The sequence below is a fragment of the Carassius gibelio genome, chromosome B14 (genome assembly GCF_023724105.1).
Source record: "Carassius gibelio isolate Cgi1373 ecotype wild population from Czech Republic chromosome B14, carGib1.2-hapl.c, whole genome shotgun sequence".
In the NCBI taxonomy this organism is placed as follows: Eukaryota; Metazoa; Chordata; class Actinopteri; order Cypriniformes; family Cyprinidae; genus Carassius; species Carassius gibelio.
The window spans coordinates 27462696-27474249 of record NC_068409.1 but is presented as its reverse complement, the minus strand read 5'-3'; the positions used below and the strand labels follow the sequence as shown (position 1 = coordinate 27474249).

The 11554-nt window shown below is 35.1% G+C and overlaps 2 long non-coding RNA genes across 2 annotated transcripts; one reads left to right on the top strand and one right to left on the bottom strand.

The window, feature by feature from the left end:
• The first annotated feature begins 1890 nt into the window (after positions 1-1890).
• LOC127971781 (uncharacterized) lies at positions 1891-5385 on the top strand. The gene is made up of 6 exons (XR_008156918.1): positions 1891-2093; positions 2806-2905; positions 3912-4027; positions 4169-4253; positions 4759-4886; positions 5007-5385. It is a non-coding gene; the product is annotated as an uncharacterized LOC127971781 (long non-coding RNA).
• A 1960-nt stretch (positions 5386-7345) lies between these two features.
• On the bottom strand, positions 7346-9764 carry LOC127971852 (uncharacterized). The gene is made up of 3 exons (XR_008156940.1): positions 9506-9764; positions 8651-8750; positions 7346-7878 (listed from the first exon to the last, which is right to left on the bottom strand). It is a non-coding gene; the product is annotated as an uncharacterized LOC127971852 (long non-coding RNA).
• Between the last annotated feature and the right edge of the window lie 1790 nt (positions 9765-11554).

The following is an 11554-nucleotide window of genomic DNA, read 5'->3' as shown; positions in this document are numbered from 1 at the left end:
ATTTCCTTTCCTGAGATAATGCATCCACCTCACAGGTTTGGCATATCAAGATGCTGATTAAACAGGATGTTTATTGCACAGGTGTGAATTAGATAAAAAAAAATAAAAGGCCACTCTAAAATGTGCAGAATCAGAATCTAGAAAATGAGGCTATTTTCAAAGAAACATTGGAGTGTTCCTTAACAATCTTTGTTAATGCAAAGTAATAAAATTATAGCTGTTAGTTCATGTTGTTGGTTTCTTTTTTAAATCCAGTTTAGCTAAGGTCTATTAATGAAATGTAACATACAAAACTTTGGATTTTTATAATGTTTTGTAAATTTTGCAATTAATATGAACTATAATTAATAAATTCTTTAGTATTTCTTAAGTACTGATTTCTCATCAGTATGTTTTAACCAGTGTAGTCAACTAATGTAAAGTGTGTTTTTTTTTTTTTTTTTTTGCAGTTGAGATGAGGAATTTAAAGGGCACTTTTCCATAAATATATGGTGTAACATTGTCAAAGCTGATAATTATGCATACGGTAAGCTGTTATTTAGTTTTCTTGGAAAACACATTTTCTTAAGCAAGCAGGTTTAAGGTGTAAGTGAGAAAATAATAAATAAATATATATATATATATATATATATATATATATATATATATATATATATATATATATATATGTGTGTGTGTGTGTGTGTGTGTGTGTGTGTGTGTGTGTGTGTGTGTGTGGAAAAAGTGAGAAAGTTTGTGTGTGGTCTTACATCAACACAACAGTCCGTAACCAAAGGTAAGTGTAGCCATGAGAAATCCTTCAAGGAGAAAAAGCCACTTTAGAAAAAAGAATACAAGAAAGAAAAATAGGTAAAAAGGGAGAGAGAAAAACAGAGAAGCACTAAGCAGTACTTCACCAAGCCCCCTCGTGCGACCCCGTCCCACTCAAGGTGATCATGGGTCAGGACAGAACTCAAAGGAGGCGAGGCAAAGCTGGCCCATGGCCACATAAAAAAACATCACCGTTCACTCCCCTACCCCTCGCTTCCATTTTTATCCATTTCTTTGTTCAGCGGCAGGTCAGCTTTGAAGCCTTTGCTTTGAGAAAAAAAGCAGCATCCATGAGCAGATAACATTTCCGCTATTATCATTTATCCTCAAAGAAGCACTTGCTATTATATGCTGTAGAATGCTGGCATACATACTTTTCTTCATAATTATTGCTATATGGTTTTAAATGCAAAATTGTCTAAATTGTCTTTGAAGGAATAGTCAGACAAAAATTTAAAACAAATTACTCCACCTCATCTAATAAATTTGCAGACTGCATGCTGATTTGGCTCCATAACTTAATTTTTTTATTTGTTTTAATAAAATGCAGATTTGATTAGTGTAAAGTACTTCATAAACCATACAAAAAATAATGTTTAAAAATACCTTGAAGTCTCCTGAACCTTTTATTTTAATGTTTTTTTTTTTTTTTTTTTGAGGTGTTCTTAATTGGTTTAAACTCATTATAATTTTATCTTGACTCTTATTTACATAATTTGGATGGATGAGCAAGACAAATCAATGTTTATTGTGGAAAACACTGAAGTTAAAGGCTTAATAATGTTAATCTATAATTGACCTCCATGCACTTTAATCAAAAATTACAATAAAAAGTCCTTTATGTCAGGTTGTTTTGTGCAAATCAGATCTTTGCTGCTGAGCCTGAATTAGCAGTAGAGTTTAACCGCAAAACCTGTTCTCAGAGGACACTGGGTAATGAGCATGCCACGTGCCATGCCTGGACGTCAGAAGCCAAAAAACCAAGCCTTGTGGGCAGGTGATCTTCACGTGTCAGAAAGCAAGTATTGCAACCCATTCTCACTCCAAAGGCGTCAAAAACCGAAGCATGGTCAAGTGCCCCTAGCGTCACTTTTATGACGCCAAATGTGCCTCTCGGCGTCGAATATCGAAGCACTACGACCTTCATTGCTTTCAATGGGAAACTTTTGGCGTCAGAATTCGACACGAGGACATGAGATGTTTATCGCTATGAAATCACGTTCAAGAAGTCTCATTCAGCACACATCGCGATACTTGCTATCAGTGACAGTTCCACAGTTTGGGTGAGTAGTCGTATATACGCTCTTTTAATGCCTTTTATAAAATGTATTCTGTCTTATTTATTAATCAAATTAGTGCCATATGTTTAATCGCTGTATTATATCGGTCATCCGCGGCTGTCTTTGAGTTTCATTGCGTTTAAATAAATGAACACAGCTGCTAATTAGTCTGATTAAACTCTATCTGTCACGTGAAGTGCCATAGACCTTCGATCCGTTTTATATTATTATTAATTTCAGGATCAATGATGTAAGTTGTATTTGTAGTAAAATCATGGTAATCACGACACTTACAATAGTAATAAATGAAATGTGAAGTTAAAACACAGTAAACAGGACATTAGTAACTGTAACTGTAGTTTTACTATGGTATATTAATAATCAATACAACAATACAATAATCACCAAACCAGCTATGTTTGTATCACTATAATGTTAGTGTTTTTATGTGCTTTTATACGACAGATATCACAGTAATCATATGTTCTGTACCATGCTTTTAATACCTTTTAATGTAAATCCAAAAAAAAAAAAAAAATCCAATTAAAAATAAATAATAAAACATGCATTTTTCCATCTTGCAGTTCTTTCATATCAGTTTATATATATATATATATATATATAAATATTTTGCTCACAGATCATTATTAACATTCTGTATATAATTCAATTTTATTTACTCTCCCCTTTTTATTATTTTTATTTTTATTTTTAGCTGAAAAGACATAAAGGCAGTCAGCCCAGTGGTGTTTCTGGAGAGGGATTCCTTCAGAAATGGAGAAGACAGAAAGCTGCGGAGGCAGATATTTGCAGCAGTAAGTCTGTGATAGTTTGTCCCTTTTATCAAACATTCCTGCTGTTATAATTTGTACAGCATTTGTTGTTTCTTAAACTGTTGCACTGTCCAAATACCCACACTTGCCATCTTTGCACTTGACCACTTGATTACTTATTTGAAGTCTTTCCTGTATTTGGCCTAGTGTTCGAGTGAGCATGATAACCACAAGTGTGTGTCGAACTTTTCATGACCTGATGACTGTGTTTCCCAATCCTGATCCTGGAGAACCCCAGCACTGCACGGTTTTGGTGTCTCTCTTATCTGCCTTGGAGTCTTCACTGATGAGCTGATGAGTTGAATCAGGTGTGTTTGATCAGGGAGACATCTCAAATGTGCAGTGTTGGGGTTCTCCAGGACCAGGATTGGGAGCCACTGCCTTATGGGACACTTATGTGTTTACAGAGATTTTTAATAACTAATTATCAATATTTCACATACTGTACATTGGACAGCTTCCCATGACCTCTTGTGAGATCTCGGCAAAAAGTCTGACGATTTATTCCAAAACATGATGCATGATGGGATACTCTAAGCTTTGTATAGCGCTACGGAGCAGTATTGGAGAGGTTTAGTGTGTGTTAAGGACGCTGTGCTTTGGCATTATTAAGACCGGGGACAGTCTCGTTCACACACTGTCACGTACACACACTCTCAAGTGGCCAAGACTGCAAGTGTGGGTATCTGGACAGGGTCAAAGTCTTAAAAATGATCCCTAAACACATCACAGTCTTAATAATCCAGTTTAACACTTGTATGATATTGTACAAGCCCCAGGACAGCCTCATCTGACACTATCAAAAGAATTCATATGACTATAGCTTGCTATTAATTACTTGCTTTCAATAATGGATGCATTTAACTTTTAATTATACTGCATCTTTACAGAGGTGTAATGTACAAGTTGCACGTAATTAATAATATTTCCTTCTTTCTGTCTTACAGGATTTTTTGCAGATAATCCTAATGCTGTTCTTCTTTTTCAGGTCTAAAATATCAAGCTCAACAACTCACTCAAGAGCCAACCCTCACAAACCTTCCTAAAAACTAAAAGAGCTATTACTGAGTCTCAGCGAATCTTGCCATGATCAGCTCTTCCCAGGTACATTAGTTTAGAATATTTTTTAATCAACATTTACTCCTCAAATGCTCTGGTCTGAATCTTACTTTAAATTAACTTAATTATGTTTAATGAGCAATATTAATTGCACACAGAGTAAGTAGAGATTATCTTGTTTCACAGAAGAGAAGGAAGACCAAGGAAATGATTTGCTCAGGATGAGGAATGAAGATGGCCATCTTGAGCCCAAACAAACAGAAGTCCTCTGGTATGTGTGTGTTGAAGCAATGCTGTGTTCTACAACATTTTATGATGATCTCTCACAGAACTGGTCATGTCAGCCTTGATTTCGTTTTATACTATTACAATTACAGCATGTTAGCAAAGTGTGACTGGACATTTTTAATATTATGTTTTTAAAAACACACCACCTGTTTTAAAAGTAGACAAGTATCATGAAATTGGTTTAGTTGATATAAACACCAATGTACATTATTTCATTGTTTTCTAAATGTTATGTTATAAATTGTGAATTGATAGTGGATTGGTTTGAAGCCAGGCCTTACACTGCACAGACTAAAACACATTTGTGAGAGAAGTCAGGAACTTTGGAGAAAGATTCTAGAGGAAGAAAACACATTTACTGCAACAATAGATGAATTCTAGAGTCTATGAGAACTACACATGCTAATGCAGTCTCATGAGCAAGACCTTTGCCTCTGTAACTTTTTCTTAATTCTTTAATTTTTATTGCAGTATTTTAATTTGTACAGATGATCTCATCAGCCAAATGAGGGGTTTTGACCAAGTGATGCTCTTGAAAGGAGTGAAAGAAGAGGATGTGCTAAATTCTCTTCAGAGAAAAAGCTTCTCAAAAGATCTCAAAACAGCTTGAAGAATGGTAAGTGTACAGTACTACAAGGGTCATAGTTGCTCACACTGCTAAAATCACACAGAACATAAGCTGAGCTCTCTGTCCATTAAACAACTTCATCTGGATTGTTTGTTTCACTTTGACCAGGTCTGGGATGTTAGGACTGAGAGATCCTCTGGCTGAGAGAAGCTACACCACATCAGTGCTGGATATCAACCACAAACTGTTTCCAGACACGAGAGAAGAAGAACACGATGGGGAGATGAAACCAGTTTAGATGTGATGATGGGAATCATTATTTTCTGGAACAGTATCTCATGTCTTATATGTATCACATGATCTGTATCACAGTTGACTGGATGGGACTGTGTGACTTTTAAGGACATTTCATCACTCATCTGTGTGAACTGATTTATATATGAGGTTAATGTATTTTTGATGATAATTATTTTCATTGAATCTTATTCGTCTTGATGCTACTTTATCAACTTTATAGTCTATGCTTCAATAAAATGAAAATGGTGAATATTGTGTTCTGAAGATTCTTGTTAAATACATAATTTTACTAGGTAGGCTGATATGTGTTTATTTTAGACTTGGAAAAACTACATATTAATTATTGGGATTATTTTTTTATTTAAGACATAAACATTTTTGATCAGATTAATAACATCTGGGACATCAGTACACCAGAAAGTAATTTTTTTATATTTTAGTAACAAATATGCAATTTTTTTAGTGAAATAAAGGGAGTTACGAGATTAACTATTCTGCATTACAAGATGGTGCCATGGGCTTTATTGTTACAAACACTTGAGGGATAACTGAGAATGTAGCAGGAATGATCAATGGGATCTTGTACTGCATTAAAACCAAGAGCACACACATGATGTCCAGCACCCGAGGAGCAAGATACGGGGGTGAGGAGGACATTTTACACTGATTTTTGCTAAATAGTTATATATATATATATATATATATATATATATATATATATATATATATATATATATATATAAATTAATATTCTTAGCACTGCATGAATTTGTCCTTGTGTAATAGTGAAGTATCACAATGTGTATACATTGTCCTTGATTACTGCTTTACAGGTGGGGAATAGATAAAGGCAAGTTGTTGCAGGTTCATCCATTATATTTCTTGCCATATACTTCAAAAATCAAATAAATAATCTATTATTTTCATTATTAAATAATTTCTTTCTAATTTTTCAATGTTTCATCAGATGGCCTCACAATGTCCTGTCAAAAGGTATAATAGTCATGATGAATAGAATAGAAAACAGAGGACTGTGAAAACTGTCAGATATAAATGTGACTCAGCTCAGTTTGTTGTCCATGATGAGTAGAATACATATATGTAGGTTTTACTGCCCTTCTACCCCCAGGGGCCCAGTAGCACCCCCCGGAAGAGCCCAAAACTGTACATTTCAAATGGCTGTAAATCAGAGTCCAATTAACATATCGAAGAGAAAATGGGCAGGATTATTACTTATGCTATGCTGATAAAATAATGTTGAGCTCAGTTTTCAGAAATAAATGGAAAGCTGACATAAAGGCATTTTAAATATTGCTCACTGTAAAATACCACATTTCAGCCTGCCTCTCAAATATATCATAGAGGTTTGCACAATAAACATATTTAGATATCCAGTTTTCCTTAAAATAAATAATTTATTTCGTTTCGTTAATAAAAAGTTTTAAACTACATTACCCACAAGCCTCCGTCGTTCTATCTATGCAAAGGCAACACTAGGGGGCTGTTTTTTGTAGTTCATTGAAGTTATGCTTAGGGTTAGGATTAGGATCTCGCTAAAGATGTCATTTTTGTCAAGATAGCAACACTTCATTGTTGACTTAATATATTACTAATGTGATGATAGCAACAAAACATACTTTTTTACATGATGCGCTGTTTAATATGGGTTAAAAGATAGTCCAACCACAGACTGTCCTGAAAATTCTTAGCCAATGACATCAAAGCTGAGCAGCAGCGACACACTTCCTTATCCATGTATGACCGACGTCTTTCGTTTTTCGGCTGAAGGGATAGATTCGGTTAACAATAGATTAAGCTTGCTACTTATTAGATTCGGTTTTATTAACGTCTTCACCTTCCTCCGTTGTTCAGCTTGACAAACATTGGGCAATATTGATGTGCACATGCCCAGCAGTCGCAGTTGTATCCAACAGACAGATTCCTCTATAATAAATATAAGACACATTTTTAAGATTTGTATTTTTTTTTTTGACCAAAGACAAATATATTTACTAATCAAATGATGTGCTTCTAAAATTTACATTGTATATTAAATTGTGTTTTAAAGTTAAAATTGTTCACATTTGTGTTTCTGTGATTTACCATTCTCTACCATTTGAACTCTAGGAATAAAAACTGAAATTATAAATGAATGAATGAATGAACAAATAAATACATAAAGCATAATAAACATGCATATTTTTGTAAGGATCTTCCATTATTTATTGATATGTCAAACTCATTTAAAGACAACATGCCCAAATTACTACACTGCATCCTCTGTCACCAAGCTCGTTTTTGCCACCATAAAGAATAAAAAGGCAGTTATGTTGTAAACATTAACTATTTTCAGTATGCAAATGAAAATGCTTTTATTAAAAAACAAAACAGTAAATACAGTATGTCTTTCAGAGAACACTGGAAAAAGTGTTGTGACCAAAATGTTATACAACACAATGTAAATGTTTCAAACTCACAAAAAAACACCATGAAGACATGCATGTCAAGTGTGCAATATATTTTTAATATGGAGCGCTTTTTTTAACTATTGTTTTCATCACTGGTTCTGTAATGTATTCATTATGAGCTTATAATTAAAACAAAGTTACATCTTCTGCAAAAATCAAACCACTGCAAAGTCTAATCACTGATCCAGGGACCATTTCTGTGTGTGTGGGTGATAAAGAGTAAACGAGGTGAGTCCTTGTGCATGATGGAGCTACAGCGTTATCCTCAAACAATCCTGTAAGACAGAAAGGAAGGAAATATTAAATTACATTCAACTTATACATTACACTGTGTTTTGTTTAGACCATAAAAGCAGCCTCTGTAAAAACTTGAGAGTGTGTGTACGTGACAGTGTGTGAACGAGACTGTCCCCGGTCTTAATAATGCCAAAGCACAGCGTCCTTAACACACACTAAACCTCTCCAATACTGCTCCGGAGCGCTATACAAAGCTTAGTGTATCCCATCATGCATCATGTTTTGGAATAAATCGTCAGACTTTTTGCCGAGATCTCACAAGAGGTCATGGGAAGCTGTCCAATGTACAGTATGTGAAATATTGATAATTAGTTATTAAAAATCTCTGTAAACACATAAGTGTCCCATAAGGCAGTGGCTCCCAATCCTGGTCCTGGAGAACCCCAACACTGCACATTTGAGATGTCTCCCTGATCAAACACACCTGATTCAACTCATCAGCTCATCAGTGAAGACTCCAAGGCAGATAAGAGAGACACCAAAACCGTGCAGTGCTGGGGTTCTCCAGGATCAGGATTGGGAAACACAGTCATCAGGTCATGAAAAGTTCGACACACACTTGTGGTTATCATGCTCACTCGAACACTAGGCCAAATACAGGAAAGACTTCAAATAAGTAATCAAGTGGTCAAGTGCAAAGATGGCAAGTGTGGGTATTTGGACAGTGCAACAGTTTAAGAAACAACAAATGCTGTACAAATTATAACAGCAGGAATGTTTGATAAAAGGGACAAACTATCACAGACTTACTGCTGCAAATATCTGCCTCCGCAGCTTTCTGTCTTCTCCATTTCTGAAGGAATCCCTCTCCAGAAACACCACTGGGCTGACTGCCTTTATGTCTTTTCAGCTAAAAATAAAAATAAAAATAATAAAAAGGGGAGAGTAAATAAAATTGAATTATATACAGAATGTTAATAATGATCTGTGAGCAAAATATTTATATATATATATATATATATATATATATATATATATATATATATATATATATATATATATATATATAAACTGATATGAAAGAACTGCAAGATGGAAAAATGCATGTTTTATTATTTATTTTTAATTGGATTTTTTTTTTTTTTTGGATTTACATTAAAAGGTATTAAAAGCATGGTACAGAACATATGATTACTGTGATATCTGTCGTATAAAAGCACATAAAAACACTAACATTATAGTGATACAAACATAGCTGGTTTGGTGATTATTGTATTGTTGTATTGATTATTAATATACCATAGTAAAACTACAGTTACAGTTACTAATGTCCTGTTTACTGTGTTTTAACTTCACATTTCATTTATTACTATTGTAAGTGTCGTGATTACCATGATTTTTCTACAAATACAACTTACATCATTGATCCTGAAATTAATAATAATATAAAACGGATCGAAGGTCTATGGCACGTCACGTGACAGATAGAGTTTAATCAGACTAATTAGCAGCTGTGTTCATTTATTTAAACGCAATGAAACTCAAAGACAGCCGCGGATGACCGATATAATACAGCGATTAAACATATGGCACTAATTTGATTAATAAATAAGACAGAATACATTTTATAAAAGGCATTAAAAGAGCGTATATACGACTACTCACCCAAACTGTGGAACTGTCACTGATAGCAAGTATCGCGATGTGTGCTGAATGAGACTTCTTGAACGTGATTTCATAGCGATAAACATCTCATGTCCTCGTGTCGAATTCTGACGCCAAAAGTTTCCCATTGAAAGCAATGAAGGTCGTAGTGCTTCGATATTCGACGCCGAGAGGCACATTTGGCGTCATAAAAGTGACGCTAGGGGCACTTGACCATGCTTCGGTTTTTGACGCCTTTGGAGTGAGAATGGGTTGAGTATTGCTAGGTTGTGCAGGGGCTGCCGCTCCAGTAATTGTGTCCACGGTAGTGTTGCCGAGGTGTGAAATCACTGAACGTTCAACAGAGCGAGACAGAAATAGAGAACGGGGAGTGGGGCATGCTAGGTATTAACCTGATCTCTCTCATGTCAAGACAAGTTTCTTCGGGTACCTACAAGGCCTCTGCTGCTGTAAGGAAGATAAAAAGGTTGTTATTGGAGGGTAAGTCTTATTAAATGTTGGGGTAGAAAACTCTAGTATAATTTTAATCTCTGTGATAAAGACTTCCACTCTTGAAGTTTCCTACTGTTTTGAGAGCCACAGCTGCCTCTGGACACTTTTACGAATTTACAAGCTTCTTGGAGTCTGTACATTTGTCTCTTCCTCTCCTTCTCTCATCTTTCCGCACCTCTGCCTCTCCACCTCTCTGATGTAATAGATGTTCTGAAGGTAGGTCAGAGGGCTGAGAGCACACGCTGGCATATGGACCCATGCCAGCCACCTGAATTTGTGCCAGCTTGGACAGAGATGAGACACAGAACAGGTGATAGCGAACACACACACACATAGATCTCAACAGAACAGCTTATGAGAATTAACTACTGAGACTATAAGTACTTTGAGAGTAAATGGGATTTGGATATATTAGTTTTATGTATTACGAAAATTTTCCTAGCCAGTCTCGAGTTTGCTGTGATTTTGACGGGACCGTGGGTTGTAAAGACAGTCCAAGGGCTCTGACTGGCCACCTGTCCCTTAGCTAAAGGTTGGCTTCACAGTTGCTGCCCAGCTGGCAGAGGTGGTGCTCGTGCCAAAACGGTGTGCCAGGGAGGGGGAGCCCCCTAACAGGGAAAGACAGTGCGGGACCTTGCCTGTCACAATATGTGCTAGATCAGAATCCTGCTCTTTTGGAGTGAAACTCAAACCTGTAAATTGGGAGTCCCAAAATAGCTGTTCTGGACTCCCTGAAAGATACAAAAAATGGTTTGATACCAGTGGTTAAACATAACTGTGTATATATATATATATATATATATATATATATATATATATATATATATATATATATATATATATATATATATATATATATATATATATATATATATATATATATATATATGTGGTATTTTAACTAGTTACAAGTCACTGTTTATAATTATGTTTCTGTTAATTGAAAATCATAATAAACTAAATGATTAATGTATAAAAAATGCTCAATAGATTATAAACTCGATAAATTTGAATAAATTATGTGTATAAATCCCTCTCCTTGACAGGCATGTCTTTGTTTGAACTCATTTAGTAGAGTCAAACAAAAAGAAACAGTCGTTACTAGAAGTGACAGAAGTTCATATGAAGATTAAATAACTACAAGAAAAGGAGCTTGTTTGAGATGGCATAGAACTAATAACACGTTGCAGTGGTTGACTCTTCGTTTTTTGAGCGTATCAAAATAATATCACTAAAAATTAAGAAGTAATTGTCTTTCAACAGTTGCAGATCTAAGACATACTGTATGCACACCACCGATTAAGTTCAAACATTTGCACTAAAATAACAAATGATCTTATGTGAATGCCTTGTGTGATACATACTGTGTCATCATATCTGTCAGATGATTTTCAAATTTATTTCAGCTGAAGTGTATCGTTTCTACACCATTGGAATGCAAAGCAAGAAACCTTAAAGCAGGTATCCTAAACACTTTTCCTAATATCCCATTGGTAACAATAATGGATGGCCCCACCCCAGACTCACACCATTGGTTGAGCCAGTGTTGCTATGTTG